The following is a 23785-nucleotide window of genomic DNA, read 5'->3' on the forward strand; positions in this document are numbered from 1 at the left end:
CAATATGTATCTATGTTCATAGCTGCACAATTCACCATTGCCAAACTATGGAAGCAGCCAAAATGTCCATCAACAGATTAATAGATTATAAAACTGTGGGATATGTACACAATAGCATTTTACTCAGCCATAAAAAATACAATTACATCATTTTCAGGGAAATGGATGGAACTGGAGGACATTATGCTGAGCAAGATTAGTCAGTTGCAAAAAGTAAGAAATCGGATGCTTTCCCTAATATATGAAAGCTAAGGAAAATGGATAATAGGATCTTCAGGTGAAAAAGGAGAGCCTATAGAGGAGTAAACAAGGCAACCCAACTGAGGGGATGGGAGGGGGAAAAAAAGGAAGCTCTCTAAACACATGATGTACTTAAACAAATATATAGATGTCAACCACTAAACCAAGCATGGGAAGGAGGGATGGGGAGGGAATGGGTGGGAATGAGGTAGGGTCTAACTGGGTGATATGAGCATGGATGTCTACAAAAGTGTTTTTTTTTATCCCATTATGATATATGAATACATTGCACCAATAAATAATTAAAAAATAAATATTAAAAAATAAAAAAGCCGGGCATGGTGGCACATGCTTGTAATCCCCACACTTGGGAGACAAAGACAGAAAGATTGCCCAGGTTCGAAGCCAGCCTTCTGGCTTAAGAGACCCTGCTTCCAAACATAAAAATATAAAAATAGGTCTGGGAGTATAGCCCGGAGGTAGAAGGGTTCCATCCCCAGTACCACCAAAATAAATAAATAAATAAATATGAGAAACCAATAATTTATATAAAGGCTGTTTTCTTACTAATATCACAGATAGGGTCTAACATAATGCACTGGACCTAATAAAAACTCTAGTTGTAATGATACTGTGATATCAAGTGCCTTTTCAAATGGCAGGTGGAAAAAAATTTGTTTAGAAAATTTTTCGCTGGGTGGGGTGGCGCAAGCTTGTAATCCCCATGCTTGGGAGGTGGAGACAGGAGGATCGCGCTGGTTCAAAGCCAGCTGCGCTGGCGTAAGAGACCCTGTTTCAAAAATATAAAATAGGTCTGGGAGTGTAGCCCGGAGATAGAAGGGCTTCCAGGAACACCAGTACCACCAAAACAAAATTTTTTTTTCAATATTTTGAGAGATTGTTTTCTATGACACTTATGTGGCAACAGAAATACAGAAAATTATGTAAAAGGAATAACTCTGGACCAGGTGAGTAAAGAAGCCTGTTTTGAAAGAATCATATAGAACCATCAATAATATAAGGTAAAATGCAAATTAAAGTGTTAAAAGGGTGAATGAAGCAACTACCAAAAAAATGGGATTTATTTTTGCTCCAAAAGCTGCTTTTTACTAAATACTTAGTCCCTTACTTCCATCTCATAAGAAAGAACCATACTGCTCAAAAGATTGCTTACTTTTGCACTTAAAAATCCTATTTTCTTTTTCTTTCAGTGTTGAATCCAGTGTTGAACCTCATACATGTTAACAATGGACTCTACCAGTGCGCTGCACAGACTCTAAGATCTGTTATAAGGAAATCTTAACTCTGAATAAAGAATATTGATGATTTACAAATGACACAAGGCCATTTCTCTCTCTTTTTCTCTCCTTTTCTTCTTCTCCTTCTCCTTCTTTCTTGTGTTATTGGATCCTGAACACCTCTCAGCTGATATTCCAGACCTATTTAATTTCTTGTTTTGAAGCAGGGTCTGGGGTAGAAGTTCCTCAGGGCCTGGTAAGTTGTAGAGTTTGGCAATGAACCTGCAATCATCCTGTCTAGGTATCTTAAAAGCTGGGATTGCAGGCCTGGGCCGCCATGCCTGGCTTCCCTAGTCACTACCTCTGATTGCTAGGCAATATCTTCCCTTTGTGAGGGTTAAATCAATTTTGTCACCTAACTGATCTGTCCCTAAAAGAATGTGTCATACTATGCTTTAAGAAGGGTGAACGTTTAATATATATTCTACACTATTGATACAAGGACAAAGAAATTGGTCTGGCATACTATTATTTGAAATCCTTTTCAGCAAAATACTGTCAATATGCTCTTTGGATGAAGAACAACTTATCTTTAGGACTGTGATACAGAGTTTCAGAAAGCGTGCTTGTAAAGAAAGGTAAATGTATATTAGAGCTACTTTTCTAAGTTGGGTTTCTTTGATTCGAGACTTTCTCACTTTGGAAACAAGGAAAACAATGGATTCTTCTCTTACTGTATTTGTTAAGGGCTCTTTCTTTTTTTTTTTCAGCAATTAGGATCCATTTTGAAATGACCAATTATGATGATATGTTTACTTATGAAACTTGTGGCAATCCTACAAGCTCGGTATGAATCATCTTATCTAGGACATTTCTATTACTTTTTCTTGAGGTATTAGATATGAACCCCAAGGGCATACTATCTCCAAGCTACACCTCCAGCTCTATTTTTTAAGCTTCATTTTGAAACAAGCCTTCATTAAGTTGCAGAGGGCCTCACTAAGTAGTTGAAGCTGTCCGCAAACTGCCATCTTCCCCTCTCAGCCTCCCAAGTACTGGGATTGCAAGCATGTGCCACCATGTCTGGCTAAAACATTTTTATTTTAGTTGTGGTGCCCAGACAGTCCAGAGAGGCTGTGCTGGGGTCTGGCTCCAAGCTCACAAACCAGGAGACACCAGGACACACCTACACCCCTGTGGTTGCAAGCGTGGCCTGGCCCCTGCTTCTGCCTTGGGACTCCACTGTGTGGCCCCTGCAGCTCCAGGCAGGAGAGGCCTCTGGGTGGCACAGCCTGCATCCTGCTTACATGCTGCTGCCACCACCACAGCCAGCACTCCCTGCATGGTCCTTGACACTTTCTTTTTTTTTTTTTTTTTGGTGGTACTGGGGTTCCTGGAAGCCCTTCTACCTCCGGGCTACACTCCCAGACCTATTTTTACATTTTTTTAAAATTTGAAAACAGGGTCTCCTAAGCCAGCGCGCGCGTCTAGCTTCGAACTCGAACCTGCGCGATCCTCCTGTCTCTGCCTCCCAAGCGCGGGGATTACAAGTGTGTGCCACCACGCCCGGCGGTCCTTGACACTTTCAAATGCAAGGATGGTGTAGGACCAGGAGTCATGTGCAGAAGAGAAGGAAGATGCTTGTTAAGATTCTGCTTTGAGAGGCACCAAGCATTCAGATACTGCTAAGGGGGGAGGTTCATGATTGAGCCAGTGCAGACAAGGGGGACCCCTCCCACTCTGGTCCTACCTGCATGGCCTAGGTCCTGTTTGATCCTCAGCTGCAGAGCTCACCTTCAGAGTTTTACCAGCTACAATATAAGATAATCTCAGAGTGGCCAGGACAATATTACAGACTCCTATGGCTAGGAGAAAGCTAAATGAGTGAGAGCGAGAGCGAGAGAGAGAGTTACTGAGAGAGAACACCAAAGTCCACATTCCTCCTGAAGATCCCAGCATTTAAAAACACAAAATAAAATAGTTAGGAGCAGGATAAATAGGAGAGAGACAGACTGAGAGCGAGCGAGCGAGCGAGCGAGAGAGAGAGAGAGAGAGAGAGAAGAGAGAGAGAGAGGAGTCAAAAGTCCACAGTTCTCCTGAAGATCTCAGCATTTAAAAACACAAAATACAATAGTTAGAAATCTGGATTACTTTTCATAAGTGTACCTGAGGCCAACTCTGAACACCAGTGCAGAAGCAAGAGGAACACTGAATCCTCTGGGCAGCTGCGCAGAAGAATGTACCACCTGGGAACCATGCAAAATGTAGTAGTACCCTTTCAACACACCTGAATGTGCAAGACTGCTGTACTGCCCTGTTGTACCAGGAAGCAGCTCTTTGATCTGTATGCAAAATTCTGTCCTTCAGAGCATTTTCTGTTGTCAGAGCTCTCTGGACAGTTTGGACATGACCCATGATCAGGCTACCACCACTGAATTTCAGGGGGCCTGCCTCTCTTCTCTCTGAGCCTGATTGTGACTTCCCTGATGCCAATGAAACTTGAGATACTGATGATATCCATTTAGAAAACCAAAAAAAGTAATTCCCAGATGACTTTGATCTTGAAGCCCCGTGGCCTTGAATGCACAAAGAAAAGTTCAAAACCACCTGTCATCTAAAGGATTTTCAACGGTTTTGAAGATGGGGCCTAAATATGGCTGATCTGGAGCCTTTCCTTTTGTCCCACTGGTGGCATAAGCTTGAACAAGGTCTCCTTGGTTGTCCAGAAAGCTGAGGATTCAGTGATTCCAAGAGGTAGTAGTAGGAGTCTCTGCAACTATGTGCCAGCTCTCAAAGTGGGAAGACTCCTATCAGGATGTGCAAGGGCGTGGGCATAAGTTCTGTTGATGATCCTTTTGAACCTGTGAGTGACGGGTCACATGGTCAGTTCATAGGGTCTGCTGACCTGGTTGTGTGTCATGGCCCTACCTGCCCCCTGCTTCTAGGGGGAGATGAAGAGGACCTGAGCCCAGAGGGGACCTCTTCTAGCCGCCCTCACTAATGAAAATGTATTAAGACTAGGATCCAGGGAGCAGGAGGGGTTGTCTCTCCTCTCCATGTGTAAATCGTTGTGACTCTCAGTTCCTTCATTTGGACACTAAGCTCCCCTACAGTGAATATCCAGACTGTCATCACCTTCTCTGCCTTCACAAGGGAGCAAGCCTTTCCAACCACCACTTTGGGACCTTCTGAACAGTAGGATATGTCCATCTGCTGCTGGAAGTCAGGAGACAGCCTCCTAAATCCCCAGCTCTTAGGATTAAAAAGTGGGATAGGGAAGTAGAGCGAGGAAGAACTTCACCTCAAAGCTCCTTCTATTTCTCTCAAAAAAGAAGGCTTTAAGGAGTTATTTGGGGTATGAGTGGGGGTGAGAGGTCAATGTCATGTGAAATGTGTTCTTACTTGCTCTGTGTCCTCCTCTGCCTGGCTGGGCCCGTTTCCCCCCCTGCCCGGCTCCAGGTCGCTGTCCACTGTACTTTGAGTGTGACTGATGACACCAGGTGCTGTTGGACTCTCCTTTTTCAAGGTGACCGGTTTCAGGTCAACTGTCTCAGTGCTCTTGATGCTCAACTGGGCTTCATCGGCTTTTCCTTGGCTTCCATTCAGGTTTTCTTTTGTCTCTCTTGTTTCCTCCTGTTTTATGGAGGACTTGAAGGGCATCTTTCTTACCAGAAGCTTCTGTTTGGGTGAGAATATGAAGAGACCTTGATCTTGGTATTAGAGGCAATGTTCTCCCCAGGGACAAGTACCGTCTAGGGAGATAATGTCCCACACTATAGAGTGGACAGTGGTAAGAATGCTCCTTTCCCTGCTTGCCCTTGCAGTAACAGCAGAAGTCTTATACTACTTTTACTTTACCTGTCCAGTAATTGTATGGAACACCCTGTAATTCTCTTGTGTGTGTGTGTGAATATGTGTATGTGTATGACAAAAGGGTTTAGCAAACATGTGTGGTTTTCCTCCCAAATTTACCTCTCCTGATTTATTTCAGAGGCCACTGCCTGACCCTGTGGCCTGCTGTGAACACTGGAAGGCTGTGAATCTCACTTTTGTCCTTTGTTTTGGAAATTCCTACTGTGTCCTGAGGAATCCATCCTCTACAGATAGCTGGTTATCTATCAACCAACACTATGTGAGATCCTCATACCTTATGGCTGATACTGTACAAAAGCTTTCAACATGTAAAACTATGATTTATACAAATTCCTACTAATGTCCTAATAGGAGTTTAACATACTGCTCTGATCATAAGAAAGACTTTGTGGTTGCAAAAAATACTGTGATATTCAATGACTTTTTAAATGTAAGATGGGGCCAAGACTGGTGATGATTTGCAAGGCGGAAATAGGAGGATCACAGATTCAAAGTTGGCTTCAGCAGCATTTTGAGGCTCTCAGCACCTTAGTGAGAACCTATTTCCAAATAAAATATAAAAAAAATAAGTAGGGAATTATAGTTCAGAGGTAGAAGGCTCCTGGTTTCCATGTCCAGTAACACACACACACACACACACACACACACACACACACACATCAGAGGGAAAGAAGAATATCTTTTTTTTTCATGTGTTTTATTTCTTTTTTTATTAATTTATTTTTTAAATTGGTGCATTGTAGTCATATATCAATCACATTGGAGTACAAGACTTGAGAGGATATACAAGCACACATCATCCAATTAGCCCTCCTCCAGCCCCCATCCCATTCCCTCCCCCTCCCTCCACCCCACTCTTCTTTGGTGATTTACTTTGATACATTTGTTTATGTACCTCCTGCGTTTTAAAGAGGCTCCGTCCTCCAGTATTACATACCCTCTGATTGGTCACATTAGTTGCTTCACTATAGGGCCCTTTCTATAGCTCAACCTCTTCCTGTTGCCCTTTTCCTCCTAATTACTGCTGATTAAGAGAAGCGTCTGATTTATATTTTCTGCGATATTTCTCTGTGCATGCTGCGTTGCAAGTACCGATCCCACTCTTGATGGTCCCAGTAGTGGCCTGGCTACTCAGTGGACTGATCCAGACCTCGCTGGCTCAAGCAGTGGTCTTGCCTCATGGGAGGCCCCAGTTCTGGTCTCGCTGGCCCCTGCACCGGTCTAACCCCTAAGCTGGCTTTGGTCCCGGCCTTGGAGGCCGCAGGAGTGAACTTGCCTCACGCCAGGCTCCGATGATGGCCATTGGCCCCTGCACCGGCCTAACCCCTTGGCAGGATTCCAATCCCGGCCTTGGAGGCCCCAGCACTGGCCTAGCCTCACGGCAGGTTCCAATGCCGGCCTCGTTGGCCCCAGCACCGGCCTAACCCCTCGGCAGGTTCTGTTCCCGGCCTAGGAGGCCCCAGCACTGGCCATGTCTCACGGCAGGCTCCGATGCTGGCCTTGCCTCACGGCAGGCTCCGATGCTGGTCTCGTTGGCCCCAGTACCGGTCTAACCCTTTGGCAGGTAGTTATCCTGGCCTCGGAGGCCCCAGTACCGGCCTTGCCTCACGGCAGGCTCCGATGCCGGCCTCGCTGGCCCCAGCACCGGCCTAACCCCTCGGCAGGCTCTTATCCCGGCCTCGGAGGCCCCAGTACCGGCCTTGCCTTACAGCAGGCTCCAATGCCGGCCTCGCTGGCCCCAGCACCGGCCTAACCCCTCGGCCAGCTCCGATACTGGCCTCGGAGGTCCCAGCACCGGCCATGCCTCACGGCAGGCTGCGAAGCCGGCCTCACTGGCTCCAGCACCGGCCTAACCCCTCGGCAGGCTCTTATCCTGGCCTCGGAGGCCCCAGTACTGGCCTTGCATCAAGGCAGGCTCCGATGCTGTCCTCGCTGGCCCCAGCACCGGCCTAGCCCCTCGGCAGGCTCCGATCCTGGCCTTGGAGGCCCCAGCACTGGTCATGCCTCACGGCTGGCTCCCATGCCGGCCTCGCTGGCCCCAGCACCGGCCTAACCCCTCGGCAGGCTCTTATTCTGGCCTCGAAGGCCCCAGTACCGGCCTAACCCCTCGGCAGGCTCTTATCCTGGCCTCGGAGGCCCCAGCACTGGCCAAGCCTCATGGCAGGCTCCGATGCCGGCCTCGCTGGCCCCAGCACCGGCCTAACCCCTTGGCAGGCTCTTATCCCAGCCTCGGATGCCCCAGTACCGGTCTTGCCTCAAGACAGGCTCCGATCCCGGCCTTGGAGGCCCCAGCACCGGCCTTGTCTTACGGCAGGCTCCGATGCCGGCCTCGCTGGCCCCAGCACTGGCCAAAACCTTTGGCAGGCTCTTATCCTGGCCTCGGAGGCCCCAGCACCGGCTATGCCCCATGGCAGGCTGCGATGCCAGCCTCACTGGCCCCAGCACCGGCCTAACCCCTCGGCAAACTCTTATCCCAGCCTCGGATGCCCCAGTACCGGCCTTGCCTCAAGGCAGGCTCCGATCCCGGTCTCAGAGGCCCCAGCACCGGCCTTGCCTCATGGCAGGCTCCGATGCCGGCCTCGCTGGCCCCAGCACCGGCCTAACCCCTCGGCAGGCTCTTATCTCAGCCTTGGAGGCCCCAGTACCGGCCTTGCCTTACAGCAGGCTCCGATGCCGGCCTCGCTGGCCCCAGCACTGGCCTAACCCCTCGGCCAGCTCCGATACTGGCCTCGGAGGTCCCAGCACCGGCCATGCCTCACGGCAGGCTGCGATGCCGGCCTCACTGGCTCCAGCACCGGCCTAACCCCTCAGCAGGCTCTTATCCTGGCCTCGGAGGCCCCAGTATCGGCCTTGCCTCACGGCAGGCTCCGATGCCGGCCTCGCTGGCCCCAGCACCGGCCTAACCCCTCAGCAGGTTCCGGACCCGACCTCGGAGGCCCCAGCACAAGCCTTGCCTCATGGCAGGCTCCAACGCCGGCCTCGATGGCCCCAGCATCGGTCTAACCCCTTGGCGGGTTCCAATCCCTGTCACGGAGGCCTCAGTAGTGGCCTTGCCTCACAGCAAGCTCCGATGTTGGCCACTGGTCCCGGCCCATGCCTAACCCCTCAGCAGGTTCCGATCACTGTCTCTGTGGTTATTATTTCAAAGGTTCCAGGTGTAATGTATCAGATCTCTGCCTCCCCTGAGTATTGGCCACTAGCATTGCCACTGCCTCCACCATTTCAAATCCTTCCCAGGCTCTTTTTCCACTCTGAATGTTGTCCAGTGTTCCTAAGCATGCGTGATGGTAGCATTCGACATTTGGTGTAATTTCTCCAAAAAAATAAAGTTGGTAGGATCCGGTTTCTGCTTCTCCTGAATACAAGTCTCCACCACCATCGTGGAGAACTCTTTCAACACCGCATTTCTCCTTGGTCTCCGCTAAACTCTCTCCTTACAGGTGATGTCTGAGATTCTTAACAATATAGAGAAATAGCAGTCCTCTTTCACGGCGAATTTTTCCATAAGTTCCAGTGCATTTAGATAAGTTTTGTCTGCATCTCCAGTGTCCTGGCATCCATAACAGCTTTCTTACCTCCTCTCCGATATTTTTCTTTTTCTTTTTCTGTTCCTTTTTTTTTTAATAAGAGAAGACAGTATATGTGGTTTGAGGAGGTAGTGGGATCAGGCACTCAGTAGCACTGTAACCCTGTTGGTTTCCCCATGGGTCCAGAGTGATCTGCCATATTCCGCCTGAGGCCCAGGGTCCCACGACCCGGGCCCTAGCTGGCGTGCTCCTCGTGACCCCTGCCCGGAACCCAGGGTACTGAACCCGGTTTCTCCAGGGGTCTGGCGTGTTACGCGCATTTTGGCCCGGGCCCAGAGTCCCGCGACCCGGGCCCCATCTGGCGTGCCCCACGCGCGACACCTGCCCAGAACCCAGTGTCTTACTGGGCCCGGTTTCTCCAGGGGTCTGGCGTGCTACGCGCAGTTGGGCCTGGGGCCCAGGGTCCCGCGACCCGGGCCCCAGCTGGTGTGCGCTGCGCGCGACCCCCGCCCAGAACCCAGCATCTCACTGGGCCCGGTTTCTCCAGGGGTCTCAGAAGAATATCTTTAACAGTGTCAGAATATTTTGAGAGACTCTTTTACATTACATTTCACAGTGAACAGCAATGCAGAAAAGTCCTATAAAAGGAACAACTCAGGAGTAGGTGAAGGTAGAAGTTTCTTTGCTTAATAAATTCTATGGTGGAGGAGTTCCGGGAAGATGGCAACTGAGAAAAGCAGCATTTACGAGCCCTGCTAAAACTTGATCTCTATTGCTACAAAATCAGAGTTTTTCATACCCAGAAAACGCCATCAGCAGAGAAATAAAAAATGTAAACACAAGGGACAGAGAAAAAAAAAAAATAGAAGAACAACCAGAGACCAGAAATCAAGTCCACAATGCAGCAGCGGGGCCTTGCCGGCACCATCTTCCCTCACAGCACCAGGATCCAGAAAGGAAAGGTAAACAAGGAGCTGAAGTGAGCAGCTGCGGATCATTCGACTGTAATTCAGCAGTTCTTTCAGCGCAAAGAACGTCTAAAACTCCCAGTGGCCAAGCTCATCACCCCTTCCAGGGACTTAGAACAGAGTTCAAACGAGGGGCGTGGCAGTGGCGCCATATTGCCAGCAGCGACAGCGAGTTCACCGCACCCTCGACAGCTCCTGATTAACACGCACAATAACCCTGAGTGAAATTGCGGCTTGTAAAGGAGAAATCCCTGTACTGCATGCCCATGGACTTTGATAATCTCCCTGGGTCTGAGATTTTGCAGTTCAACCGTGTGAAGGAGTAGCGATGGAAGAGATTACTACAGACTCGAGATACAGAGCACCCTAAGTGAAGTCATAGTGATCCAGGGAAGGCACAAACTTCTGAAATCATGAGAAAGAGAAACAACAATAGAGCAATCAATGCCCACAACCCCATATTATCAGAACCTGATAACACAGAAATTCAGAGATCTCCAGAAGATCAAATCAGGAATATAACTGTAAAAATAATACAGGACCTTTGAAAAGAATTTAGAGAGAGTCTAAAAGAAATGAAGGATGCAATCATTGAGGTAAAGGCCTCAATTCAAAGTATAAACAATCGATTAGACCACATGGAGAATAGAATCTCGCTCCTAGAAGAGGATCACTCCAAAAATGAACGCATAATTTATAACTTAGAAAAAAAAATAAGACAGCAGGAATCTGACATTGAAGAAATATGGGCCCATTTTAAAAGAGCTAACCTAAGAATAATCAGAATAGAGGAGGGAAAAGAAGATGAAACCAAAGGGATCAATAATATCTTCAAAGAAATAATAGCAGAAAATTTTCCAAACATAGAGCAAGAGGTCACTACACAGGTCCAGGAAATTTATAGAACTCCCTTTAGACAGGATCAGAGAAGAGGATCCCCACGCCACATAATTGTCAAAATGACCAATGTAGAAGCCAAGCAGAGAATCTTAAAGGCAACAAAAACAAAAGGCCAAGTGACATTCAGAGGCAAACCAATTAGAATCACTCCAGACTTCCCAAACCAAGTCATGAGAGCCAGAAGGGCTTGGAGTAACATGTTCCAAACACTGAAAGAAAACAACTTCCAGCCAAAAATTTCCTACCCAGCAAAACTTTCTATCAAATTAGATGGGGAAATAAGAAGCTTCCAGGACAAACAGAAACTGAAGGAATTGATGTCTTCAAAACCAGCGCTGGAGAAAATACTCAAGGAGATTAACTACAAAGAAGAAATAGGTAACACACACCAGAACCAGAGTAACAAGATTTTCCATCCAGCAGACAACTAAGCAAAGAAGAATATACTCATGTGTTTATTGGTTAAAATATTTGGAGATTCATTGTTTATTTAGTCTTTTACCTATTTCTAAATTGTATTGTTAGTTTTTATTGTTGCTACTTTTTAGGATTTTTATTTGGAATATTAATATACCTTCAGATATAGCATTTGGAAATATTTTACCCCATTCTATCAGTAACTTTTAACTCCGTTTACATTGTCTTTGGATGTACAATTTTTTTATTTGTTAGGAAGTTTATTTGTTTATTCTGTTGTTGCCTATGCCTTTAAAATCATATCCAAGAAATCACTGCCAGTTTCAGTGTTGTGAAGTGTTATGACCCAGGTTTTCTTCTAAAGGTTTATAGTCTTAAGATTTACATTTAGGTCTTTTATCTATTTTGAGTTAATATTTGTATATGGTGTTAGGTAAGGGTCCAACTTTATTCCTTTTCATGTAATTATTATTTTTCAACAATATTTAGTGAAAGGATCATTATTTCCTTCACGAAATGTTCTTGGAAACCTTGTCAAAAATAACTTTACCATATATGGAAGAATTTATTTCTAGGCTTTTTATTTTATTCCACTGGTGTATATATCTGCCTTTATAGCAGTACTACACTGTTTCAATAATGTAGCTTTATAAGGTTTGAAACCAGAAAATGTACATCTTCTAGCTTTGTTCTTTTTCGAGACTGTTTCGTGTATTTAGAGTTCATATTTCATGTTAGGATAGATTTTTTTCTGGAAAAAATGTATGATAGTTTCACCTTAAAAAAAAAAAAAGAAAAAAAATCCTCTGGTAAGAAAGAAAGCAAAAAGAAATATTGAAATGTTATCTCTATGTGATCAAAAGTTTGATATCAAACAAATGAATTTGTTATGTGAGATTATCATTGTTAATTTTGGATAAATTGCTATAAAATTAGATGTCAACCACTAAGCCAAGCATGGGAAGGAGGGAGGGGGAGGGAATGGCGTGGATAGGGGCTAATGGGCGATATGTACACATATGTCTACACATGTTTTTTTATCCCATTATGATGTATGAATACAGTACACCAATAAAAAATAAAAATAAATTAAAAAAAGAAATTCTATGGTGCTTTCCTTTTGGTATTGGCCATTGAATCCAGGGCCTCATTCATGGTAAATGGGAATCACCAGGTTGCTCAGACTCTCGGACCTGCTATGGGAAAATCCTATTCTCTGGGTAAGAATACTTGCAAATTAACAAATGACACTCAAGGCCAATTCTCTCTCTCCCTTCTCTCTCCCCTCTATTTCTATGTCTCTTCCTCCAACACCTCTTCCTCTATGATCATCATCTCCTCTTCCTCCTTCTCCCTCCCCTCCTCCTGCTCTACCTCCTTCTTTTTCTTCTTGTCTTTCTTGGGGCATTGCAGCCAGGGCCCATGGGTCTCCTACTACTCAGGTAAACTCCAGCCCTATTGCATGTTTTATTTTGAAATAGGATCTGAGGAAGTTCCTCAGTGTCTACAAAGTTTCAGAGGCTGATGACAAACCTACAAACATCCTGCTTCTGCCTCCCAAACACTGAGATTACAGGTTTGGGCCACTATGTCTGGCTTCCCTAGGAATTACTCTTGGAATAGCTCTTTGTTTTGTGAAGCTTAAATCAATTTTGCATGTAAATAGAACTTCCTATTCTCTACATTTATCTATCTATCTATCTATCTATCTATCTATTTATGTATGTATGTAGTTCTGGGGATGGAATCCAGGGGCATTCTACCTTCCAGCTACACTCCCAGCCCTATTATTTATTCTTTATTTTGAAACAGGATCTCACTGAGTTGAAAGGAGCCTAAGTAGCTGAGGCTGTTTTCAAACCACAACCCTCCTGTCTCAGCCTCCCAAATGCTGGGATTCAAGCATGTGCCAACACGCCAAGCTTCTATTCTCTACTTTCAGAAAGGTAAATATTTTAAACTTTTGATTCTTTAGTACAGAATGTTCAATACATGAACAAAGAAAGTGTCTCTGTCAGAGTGTCATGTGAAAAGTCTCCTGGCAAAGAATGTAAATATACCTTGAGTGATTGGTTACACAGCCTGACCATAGGGTCTGCTGACTTGGCCAGGTTTCATGACAACACCTGCCTCCTGCTTCTGTGGGAAAGAATATAGAAGACCTGAGCCCATAGGGGACCTCCTCTAACTGTCCTCAGTAATGTCTATGACTCAGCACTAGGAGCCAGGAAGCAGGAGTGTAACACCTTTCCTCTGAAAGTGTGAAAGTCTCTTGACAGCCTATTTTTGCATTTAGGCACTCAGGCCTCCTCTGGGGAACATCCAGACTATTATTACCTCTTCCCCTGGCCTTCACAAGGGAGCAAGCTTTCCCACTCTGTGCCCTCGGGACTTTCCCAGCAGCAGTAACTTCCCATGTGCTGTTGGAGGTCAGGCAAGGACCTCTCAAATCCCCTGCCCTCATCCTTAGTGAGTGGGATCGAGGAAGAGGAAAATAAAGAACTGCACATCAAAGATGCCTTCCCTTTCACTCCATGAAGAAGGTTCATCAGGTGTGCTTGAGAGTTGGAGGTGAGGGGTGAGATGGGGTTCAGAGGGAAAATTTATGTAAAAGTTGTTCTCACCTTGCTCTGTGCCCTCCTGCGGGCTGGGCCCGACCTTCCCGCTCCTGTTCATCGTCCACTGCCCATAGGGTGCAGCTCATGACTTGAGGTGCTGCTGGACCCTCTGGCCTCCAGGTGACTGGTTTCTGGTCATCTGTCTCAGTGCTACTGCAGTAGACGTCGGCCTCATTGGCTTTCCCTTGGCCTCTGTTCAGTCTTTACGCTGTTGCTCCTGTTCTCTCCTGTTTCTAGGAGGGCTTCAAGAGCATTTTTCTTACCAGCAGCTTCTGCTTGGACGGCAATGAGAAGAGAACTTGGTTCTTGTATTCAGAGGAAGTGCAATACTCCAGGGATAAAGTATTTTTAGGCAGATACTGGCCCACGCCATAGAGTGGCCAATGGTAGGAACCCTCCTGTCCCTGCCTGCCCTCTCTGTAATAGAATACATACCATCACTCCTGCTCCCCTTCAATTAGTATAGTCAACACCCTGTCATTCTTGTGTGTGTCTGACTGAGTGTTTGGTATGAAGAAAAGGGCTTTTCAAACTATCTGGCTTTCTTGGCTTTTCCTCCCAAACTTCATTCCTGCCATTGATGCCAGGGGCCACTGCCTTGCCTTGTGGCATGCTGGGAGCACTAGGAGGTGATGTCAATCTACCCTTGTCCTTTGCTTTGGAGAGTCCTACTGTTCCCTAAGTAATCCATCCTCTACTCATAGCTGATTAATGATCGACAAACACTTGTGCATTCCTCATACTTTATGGTTGATGCTATTAAAAAACTGCATTTCACCATTGCTAAACAGCCATCAGGAACAAATCTTTAACCAATCACTGATATAAAAGCAGTTCTCTTACTAATGACCCAGATAGGGTCTAAAATAGTGCACTGGACATATTAAGGACTCCGAAGTCATCACGATACTGTGATAACCTTTGCCTTTTCAAATGTCAAGTTGGAATAGGAAAGTCTTTGACAGTGTCCCAATATGTTAAGAGACTATTTTCCATTCCATTTCAGAGGCAACAGCAATACAGAAAAGTCCTCTAAAAGGAACAATTCACGAGCAGGTAAAGGTTAAGAGCCTCTTTTATTTATTTATTTATTTATTTATTTATTTATTTATTTATTTATTTGGTGGTACTGGGGGTGGAACCCAGAGGCTTTCTACCTCCGGGCTATACTCCCAGACCTATTTTCTATTTTATTTGGAAACAGGGTCTCACTAAGTTGCTGAGAGCCTCACTAAGAAGCTGAGGCTGGCTTCGAACTTGTGCAATCCTCCTGTCTCAGCCTCCCAAGCGCGGGGATTATAAGCGTGCACCACCACACCTGGCTAAGAGCCTCTTTTAAAAGGTCTTATAGAATCATCAGTAAAAATGAGGTAAAGTGCATATCACACTTTTACAGTAGATGAATGAAGGAACTAACAAAGAAATGTGATTTTCTTTTCCTTTAAAATATCTTCTAGCCGGGTGTGGTGGCACACGCTTGTAATCCCAGCATTCAGGAGGCTGAGACCGAAGGATCGCGGTTCGCAGACAGCCTCAGCTACTTAGTGAGGTCCTCTGCAACTTAGTGGGACCCGGTTTCAAAATAAAAAATAAAATATAGGGCAAGGGCTATAGCTCGGAGGTAAAATGCCCCTGGGTTCCATCCCCAGACCTGCAAAAAAAAAAAAATATATATATATATATATATATATATATATATATATATATATCTTCTAATATATTCTTACTCCCTAAATTTGCCTCATCAAAAAGATCATCCTTCTAAAAAGTGGCTTAGTTTTGCATATAAGAAGTCCCACTGTGTCTCCTTTTGGTGTTTGGCCATGGAATCCAGGGCCTCATTCACGGTAAATATGGATTTTTTACCACTGAGCTGTAGAGACCCTCAGATCTGCTCTAAGAACATCATCACTCTGTGGATAAAGAATGCTTGTGGTTTCACAAATGACACTCAAGGTCATTTCTTTCTCTCTCTATCACTCTCTTCTTCTAATCCTTTTTTTGTGGCACCAGAGTCTCGGTTCATGCATATACAAGCACTCAGGTAGAACCCAGCCCCACTGCAATTCTTCTTCTTTTATTTTATTTTTTGCTGTACTAGGGATGGAACCAAAGGGCCTTGTACCTCCGAGCCACACCCCCAGCCCTATTCTTTAGTCTTTTTACTCTTTTCAAACAGGGTCTCACTGAGTTTTGAAGCGCCTCACTAAGTAGCTGAGGCTGTCTGCAAACTGAGATCCTCCAGTCTCAGCCTCCCAAATGCTGGGATTACAAGTGTGCACCAACACACCTGGCTCTGTGGTTTTAATGTTGGATTTCAGTCTCCTGAAGTTTCTTAGAACCTGGTAAGCTATGGAGACTTTCGATGAATCTGCAGTTATCCTGTCTCAGTCTTTCCAGTTCTGGGGTTAAGGGCTGGGCGACCATGCCTGGCTTGCCTGTGAATTACTTTGTAATTCTTAGAAAATACCCCCATTTGTAAAGGTTCGGTCATTTTGCCATCCTATTGACTTGTCTGCAAAAGGAACTTACCATTCTCTACTTTTAAGATGGAATACATTTTACATATATTGTATACTCGTGACTGGTCAGTAGAGTATGTTAAATATATAAACAAGAAAAGTGGTTCTTTCGTAGCTACATGTGAAAACTCTGCTGGTAAAATATTTGAAATATGTTATTCTGATGAAGAACAAATCTTTCATAGGGACTATGAGACAGAGTTTTCAGAAAATTTGCTTCCATAAGAAAGTAAATGGTAGCCAGGTGTGCTGGCATATGCTTATAATCCTTGCATTTAGGAGGCTGAGACAGGAAGATCCCGGTTCGCCGACAGCCTCAGCTACTTAGTGAGTCCCTTCGCAATTCAGTGAGACCCTGTTTCAAAATAAAAAATAAAAAATAGGGCTGGGGGTGTAGCTTGGAGGTAGAATTCCCCTGGGTTTCATTCCCAGTAACACACACACACACACACACACACACACACACACACACACACTGGTGTTAGAGCCAGTTTTCCAACTTAGGTTTCTTTGATTCATGATTTTCTCACACTGGAAACAAGAACAATGACCTGCTCTCTCATTGTATATGTCAAGGTTTTTCTCTTTGTTTCTTTTTTTAAGCAATCAGGACCGTTTTGAGACACTTGACCGGTTAGAGCGCTATGCTCAATTTTAAAATGTGTGGCAATCCTACAAGCCATCCTATAATCCTACAATCATTCCATCCAGGTCATTCTTATTTCAATTGTTGGGCCCAGACAGTGCAAGGGGTTGTACCCTGCCCTGATCTGGCTCCCGGCCCAACACGGGGACAAACCTACCCACCCGAGTTTGCAGGCATTGGTCTCTTGGTGGCACAGCCTGCATCCTGTTCGAGGCGATGCTGCCACCTGCAAAACCAGTGCACTCTGCGTGATCCTTGACACTTTCAAATGCAGGGAATAAGTGTACCTGGGACCAACTCTGAACTCCATACAGGAGTAAGAGGATCTTTGAGTGTCACCTGGGCACAATGCAAGATGAAGAATGAGGCAAATAGTCCTGCTGCAAACGCAACATAAAAATCGGATACAAGTTCATATTCACCTTGGCTAAGTCAAAAGGAGTTCTGCTAGTGTTGAGAGAAATCACATTATTACTAATGGTCATGATGGCAAAATTTACCATATACATTCTTCAGTTCAGATTAATGTTGATGAAGTGAAAGATCATTGACTCTAAAGACAGAGTAAAATACTAGGTAGAGTGACTTTACTTGCAACCTTTAGTGTTACAGCTGATTGAGTTGCAGTAAGTGTCTACTTAGAATTCGATGCTCGTACAGATTGGAGGATAGAATATACAGCAAGATATGGTGAATCTAGATTATATAAAATTCATCTACATACTTTTATATAGTAATTAAAGCCTGAGGTATACGAAAGGGTTTCACATGTTAGAGACTAGTGTTGGGGACTAAGTAGGCAAAGTGTTACATAGAGTACATGATTATGTAAGTGGCCACAGAGAATGCATGTGCAGTGTGTGTGTGTGTGTGTGTGTGTGTGTGTGTGTGTGTGTGTGTGTGTTGTACTAGGGACCAGATACAGAGGTCTTATAGCTCCTAGCAACATTTCCAGCACTATTTTATTTTTTTATTTTGAAACAGGGACTCATTAACTTGATGCTGGACTCCATCCTGTGATCCTGATGTCTCAGCCTCCCAAGTGTTGGAATTACAGACATTCACTACCACAGCCAGCTTAGAGGCTCTTTAATAAAAAGTTAGATAGATCCCACAATTGGCTGAAGAAGGACATAAGCACTACTAATGTGCAGTCCCTTCCAAAGTTGTTTAGACCTAGCATTTTCATTCAGTAACGGTTTGAGAGTTCTATGGCAAGCAAACCTTGGATGATATAAAAGGAGGTTAATAACGGACATGTTGTCAAAGGGAAGGTTTCTATCTCTGAAAACAAAATGTAATTTTAATGCAATTAGTTTGTTCTGCCACCTTAACACTTTGTCCTTGGATGGGGAATGGGAAAATGATTAAATTAAGATTATATCATCTATTAAGAAAGAAGGATTAGTTATTAAGTGATCCTTTTTCTCTTGTCATATCCATACAGAAAGAATTTTTAAATAGAAACGACATAGATCTGATTCCAGTCTGAAGTCAGATGACATAAGACTAATCAGCAAATATTAACAGTGGTTACAGCCTGGGCTTCCTTACCAAACATAAAGATCATATGTCTGTATTCTTGGTAATTGTCATAATAATATGTGTTAAACACAGTCTCAGTGTAGTTTTGATTGCATCTCTCTGGTTGCTATAATAATGTTGAAATTTTTTCTTATTTTTCATGGCACATACAATGGAATTCTACCAGCCATACAGAAGAACAAAATCTGTCATTTGAGAAAAACAGACAGAACTATTGAATATTCTGTTATGCAAAATTAGCCAGTCACAGAAAGTGAAAGGTCATATGTTTTCTCCCTTATGTGGAAGCTAGGGAAAAATTCCGATTCAAGAAAGACTCCAGGTTAAGGAGGCAAAGACCCCGCAGAGCAATGGAGGGAGTAGAAAGGAGGCAGGCAAGGAATGGTGGAGACTTCATAAAGGAAACACTTGAATTGGTGCTACGCACGTGAATAAAATTATCAATGTCAATCTCAATATCGTGTACAAGGAAAGGGAGCTCACCACGTTCTGGGTACACATGTGTCCCTATCACTCTGAACTTTATTACGATGAGTTGGTACAATACACCAACAAAAGTATTTTCAATAATAAACCGTGCACATAATGACAAACAATAATATGTTTTTAAAAAACAAAACACAAAAAGACAAAAAGTAAAGTTACAGACTGGGCAAAATCCTTGTCCAACAAAAGGCCCAATAAAGAAATAGTATCCAGCCGGGCGTGGTGGTGCACGCTTGTAATCCCCGCGCTTGGGAGGCGGAGACAGGAGGATTGCGCAGGTTCGAAGCCAGCCGTGCTGGTGTAAGAGACCCTGTTTCAAAAATATAAAATAGGTCTGGGAGTGTAGCCCGGAGGAAGAAGGGCTTCCAGGAACCCCAGTACCACCAAGAAAAAAAAAAAAAAGAAATAGTATCCTGAATATTTAATGAATACTCAACAAACAACCTAAATATTAAATTGGAAAAATTTTAAGATTCTTCAATGAAGAAGATATGCAAACGGAAAACAGGCCCATGGAAAACTACTCTACGTCATTAGTCATCAGTGTAATCACAATTAAAGCCACACTAACCCTCATAATATGCACCCACTGAAAAGAACTGTACAAAAATTAACAATTAAGATTCTGATCCAATAGCGCCCCTTTATCTCTAGACAAAACCTCTGGGCAAAAATGTCTTTTTCCCAGTCGGGTTTTTGCTACTGATGAATTTTCTTCCTCTTTAGGACTCCTGCTGTGTCCTATTTTTCCCAGGCCCCAGGCTACTCAACTTCAAAAGTGAATTTAAATCTTTATAGATGGACACTAAATCTGTTGCCATGGAAGTGGTCTGCGTGGAGTGGTCTGTGCCCAAATGTCCTTCTCTTTAAATCTTACACTGAGTCAGGAATCAGGGTGCACAGCATTAGTTTCTATACGATTAAGCGTCATAAACTTACATCAAAATGAAAATGGAATGTTTGATTTTGATGTTTCCTTAACCCCTGTCTCTCTAATCCCATAATAACTAAAATCTCTTAGAAAATGGAGAAGGGTTGTTGGTGTCTAACTCCTTCCATTAAATTCATAAGTATTCACATGCTAATATTTAAGTGTTTACTATCCATTGCTGTAAAAGTTTGTATATTGTATAAGCTTTTCTTCCCCAAATAGTAGATGTCTAAAATCCTTGTACATCTGGTCCTTTTATATTCCACTGTTCAGCACAAAGTGTTTTTTTTTTTTTTTTTATTTAGAAAAACAGAAATGTGACCAGGGTCTGGTCATTAGCCAAGGGAAATTAGGGATGTAATGACAGGAGGATCACAGGTTTGCGGCCAGCCTCAGCAACTTAATGAGATCTTCTGCAGCTGAGTGAGACCCTGTTTAAAAAAATAAATAAACCAGGAATAGTGGTGCATGCTTGTAATCCCAGTACTTGGGAGGCTGAGACAGGAGGATTGCAGGTTTGAGGACAGCCTCAGGAAGTAGTTAGACTCTCATTAAGCTAGCAAGACCCTGTTTCAAAGTAAAAAAAAAAAAAAAAAAAAAAATAGGAGCCAGGCATGGTGGCATATACTTGTAATCCCAGTGTTTGGGAGTCTGAGAGAGTAGGATCTGGGTTTGCAGCTAGCCTCCACTACTTAGTGAGGCCCTTTGCAACTAACTCAGTGAGACCCTGTTTCAAAATAAAGAATAAAAAATAGGGCTGGGATGTAGCTCAGAGGTAGGGTGCCCCTGGGTTCCATCCCCAGTACCGAAAAAAAGGGGGGCTTAGAGTGTAGCTCGAAGGTAGAATGCCCCTGGGTTCCATCCTCAGTACTGCAAAAATAAAAATTAAATAAGTAAATAAAAACTAAATAAACTGGTGCATGCCTGTAATCCCAGTACTTGGGAGGCTGAAACAGGAGAATTGCAGGTTAGAAGCCAGTCTCAGCAATTCAGTGAGGTGCGTATCAATTTCGGGAGACCCTGTTTCCAAATAAAAAAAAAAATAGGGGTTGGGTACATGTGAACAGCTTGAGCACCAGCATCTTGCCCAGGATTCAGCTCAACAACTCACCAAACACCTTGGCAGCTTTTCCATCTGTGTGTGTGTGTGTGTGTGTGTGTGTGTGTGTGTGTGTGTGTGAATGGAACCCAGGGACATTCTATCTCTAACCTACAACCCCAGTCCCATTTTTTTTGGTGGTACTGGGGGTGGAACCCAGGGGCCTTCTACCTCTGGGCTACACTCCCAGAACTATTTTTATATTTTATTTGGGAACAGGGTCTCTTAAGCCAGCTGAGGCTGGCTTTGAATCTGCGCGATCCTCCAGTCTCAGCCTCCGAAGCGCGGGGATTACAAGTGTGCGCCACCATGCCCAGCCTCCCAGCCCCATTTTTTATTCTTTATTTTGAAACAAGGTCTCACTAAATTGCAGAGGGCCTCACCAAGTAGCTGAGGCTATCTGCAAACCTCGATCATCCTGTCCCAGCCTCCCAAGTACTGGGATTACAAGCGTGCGCCACCATGCCTGGCTTCCATATCTTTTTCACAGCTCAGAAGTATAATGCCCCTGGGTTCAATCCCCAGCATCACAGAAAAAAAAAAGAAAGAAAGAAAAGAAAGAAAATGGCTAGTGATGTAGCTCAGAGGTAGGATGTCACTGGGTTCAATCCCCAGCACCAGAAAATACATAAAATATTTTATTTATCTTTTACTGTTATAAATTTTATTTTGCATTTTATGGAAGTCTATTAATGATTTTTTTTTCAGTACTGGGATTGAGCCCAGGGGTTCTACCTCCAGGCTTCTCTCCCAGCTATTTTTTATTTTTATTTGAAACAGGGTCTCACTAGTTTGATGAGAATCTCACTACTTGCTGAGGCTGTCCTCGAACCTGTGATCCTCCTATATCAGACTCCCAAGTACTGGGATTACGTGTGTATGAATGATTTTTAAAAAGCACTTCTTCATCCCTCGTGTTTCTCTGACAGTTGTTAAGGCCATGAGTACACGGCAACAGCTTGAGCATCAGCGTCTTGCTAGGATCAGATCAACCACTCACCAAACACCTTGGCAGCTTTTCCATTTTTTTTTTTTTTTCAGTACTGGGGATTGAACCCAGGCATTTTACCTCCCAGCTACCCCCCCCCAGCCCTATTTTTTATTCTTTATTTTGAAAAAGGGTCTTACTAAATTGTAGAGGGCTTCACTAAGTAGCTGGGCTAGCCACGAACCTGCGATTCTCCTGTCTCAGCCTCCTAAGTACTGGGATTACAAGTGTGGGCCACCATGCCTACCTTTCCATCTTGTTTTTAATACAGTGTTATACCCACTCTGATGGCAAACTTGTCCAGCCAGATCTTCACAATACAACTTGCAAAATCAGTGGTGATTAGCAAATTAATTAGCTTTGACACGGAGCTGTGCTTGCTTGCTGGTGACAGCCTGGAAGCCGATTTTTTTTTTTTTTTTTTTTTTTTGGTGGTACTGGGGTTCCTGGAAGCCCTTCTACCTCTGGGCTACACTCCCAGACCTATTTTTATATTTTTATTTAGAAACAGGGTCTCCTAAGCCAGCGCGCGCAGCTGGCTTCGAACCTGCGTGATCCTCCTGTCTCCGCCTCCCAAGCACGGGGATTACAAGTGTGCGCCACCATGCCCGGCTGGAAGCCGATTTTGATACTGGCAATAGAGCATGGAGAATGACATTCCACACTGTAAGAAACAGTTAGGTGTGTCCAGGGATCCACATGTCTGACAAGTGACATATTCCTTGTTATACATGACATTTTTCTATCTGTTTCTGTTGGAATATTCCTTTGACTATAATTTAGTTACTACCATCTTCAGAGCCATTTGTTCTCAATTCTGCCAATAAAAATACAAATGTTTTGTCTGACAGTGTAATAGTTTATAGATATCTATAAAGTTGATGGCATTTTCTGAGTTCCTATTTGGACCACCTGAGGAGGTTTCATAACAAATTTTCTTTTATCCCCAGCAACCATATCTGGATTCTTTTCCCTCATGATACTGAACACTCATTTTGGTACTTTCTTATATGTGTAATCCCTTTCCGAGCCTGCTCAATCAGGGCCTGTCTGGTTACTGAATAGGATTTCATCATCTTTTTTTTTGTTATCTTCATCTTTAAAGTTAGATATTTCTCTATTATTTCATCCTCTTCTGCGAACTTGACTTTCTTCTTTTTCTTTTTATTGTCAAGCATAATATCAAGGTCCTCCTTTCATTCAGCTGGCTCTGGAGTATCACTTTCAATCTTAAGATCCTTTACACCTTCTTCAGCTACATTATTTCCAAATATCTTTTTTTTCTTTTTCTTTTTCTTTTGATTAAAGAAGTTCAAGCCTGGGTATGGTGACACATGCCTGCAATCCCAGTACTTGGGAGGCTGAAACAGGAGGATCACAGGTTCAAAGCCAGCCTCAGCAGGTAGTAACCAGCCTAGCAAGATCCTGTTTAAAAATAAAAATAAAAATGGGAGGCCAGTCTTGGTGGCACATGCTTGTAATCCCCGCGCTTCGGAGGCTGAGACAGGAGGATCGCACAGGTTCAAAGCCAGCCTCAGCTACTTAGTGAGGCTCTCAGCAACTTAGTGAGACCCTGTTTCCAAATAAAGTATAAAACAGGGTTGGGAGTATAGCCCGGAGGTAGGAAGCCTCTGAGTTCCACCCCCAGTACCACAAAAATAAATAAATAAATAAATAAATAAATAAATAATAAAAAATAGGGCTGGGTGGTGTAGCTCAGAGGCAGAATGCCCCTGGGTTCAATCCCTAGTACCACAAAAAGAAAGAAAGGAAGAAAGAAAGAAAGA

General features: G+C 44.1%; 1 pseudogene across 1 annotated transcript in view; it reads right to left on the bottom strand.

Annotated features, from left to right (window-relative positions):
- Positions 1-23785, bottom strand: part of LOC308268469 (eukaryotic translation initiation factor 2 subunit 2-like) — a 38067-nt pseudogene that overhangs the window by 13920 nt on the left and 362 nt on the right. The window contains exons 2-3 of the transcript in view: positions 22602-23314; positions 13788-13845 (exon numbers count right to left, since the gene is read on the bottom strand). The product of the transcript in view is annotated as a eukaryotic translation initiation factor 2 subunit 2-like (transcript). The remainder of the gene's footprint in view (positions 1-13787; positions 13846-22601; positions 23315-23785) is intronic.

The sequence above is a fragment of the Muscardinus avellanarius genome (assembly GCF_963383645.1).
Source record: "Muscardinus avellanarius genome assembly, chromosome: 10".
NCBI classification, from domain to species: Eukaryota; Metazoa; Chordata; class Mammalia; order Rodentia; family Gliridae; genus Muscardinus; species Muscardinus avellanarius.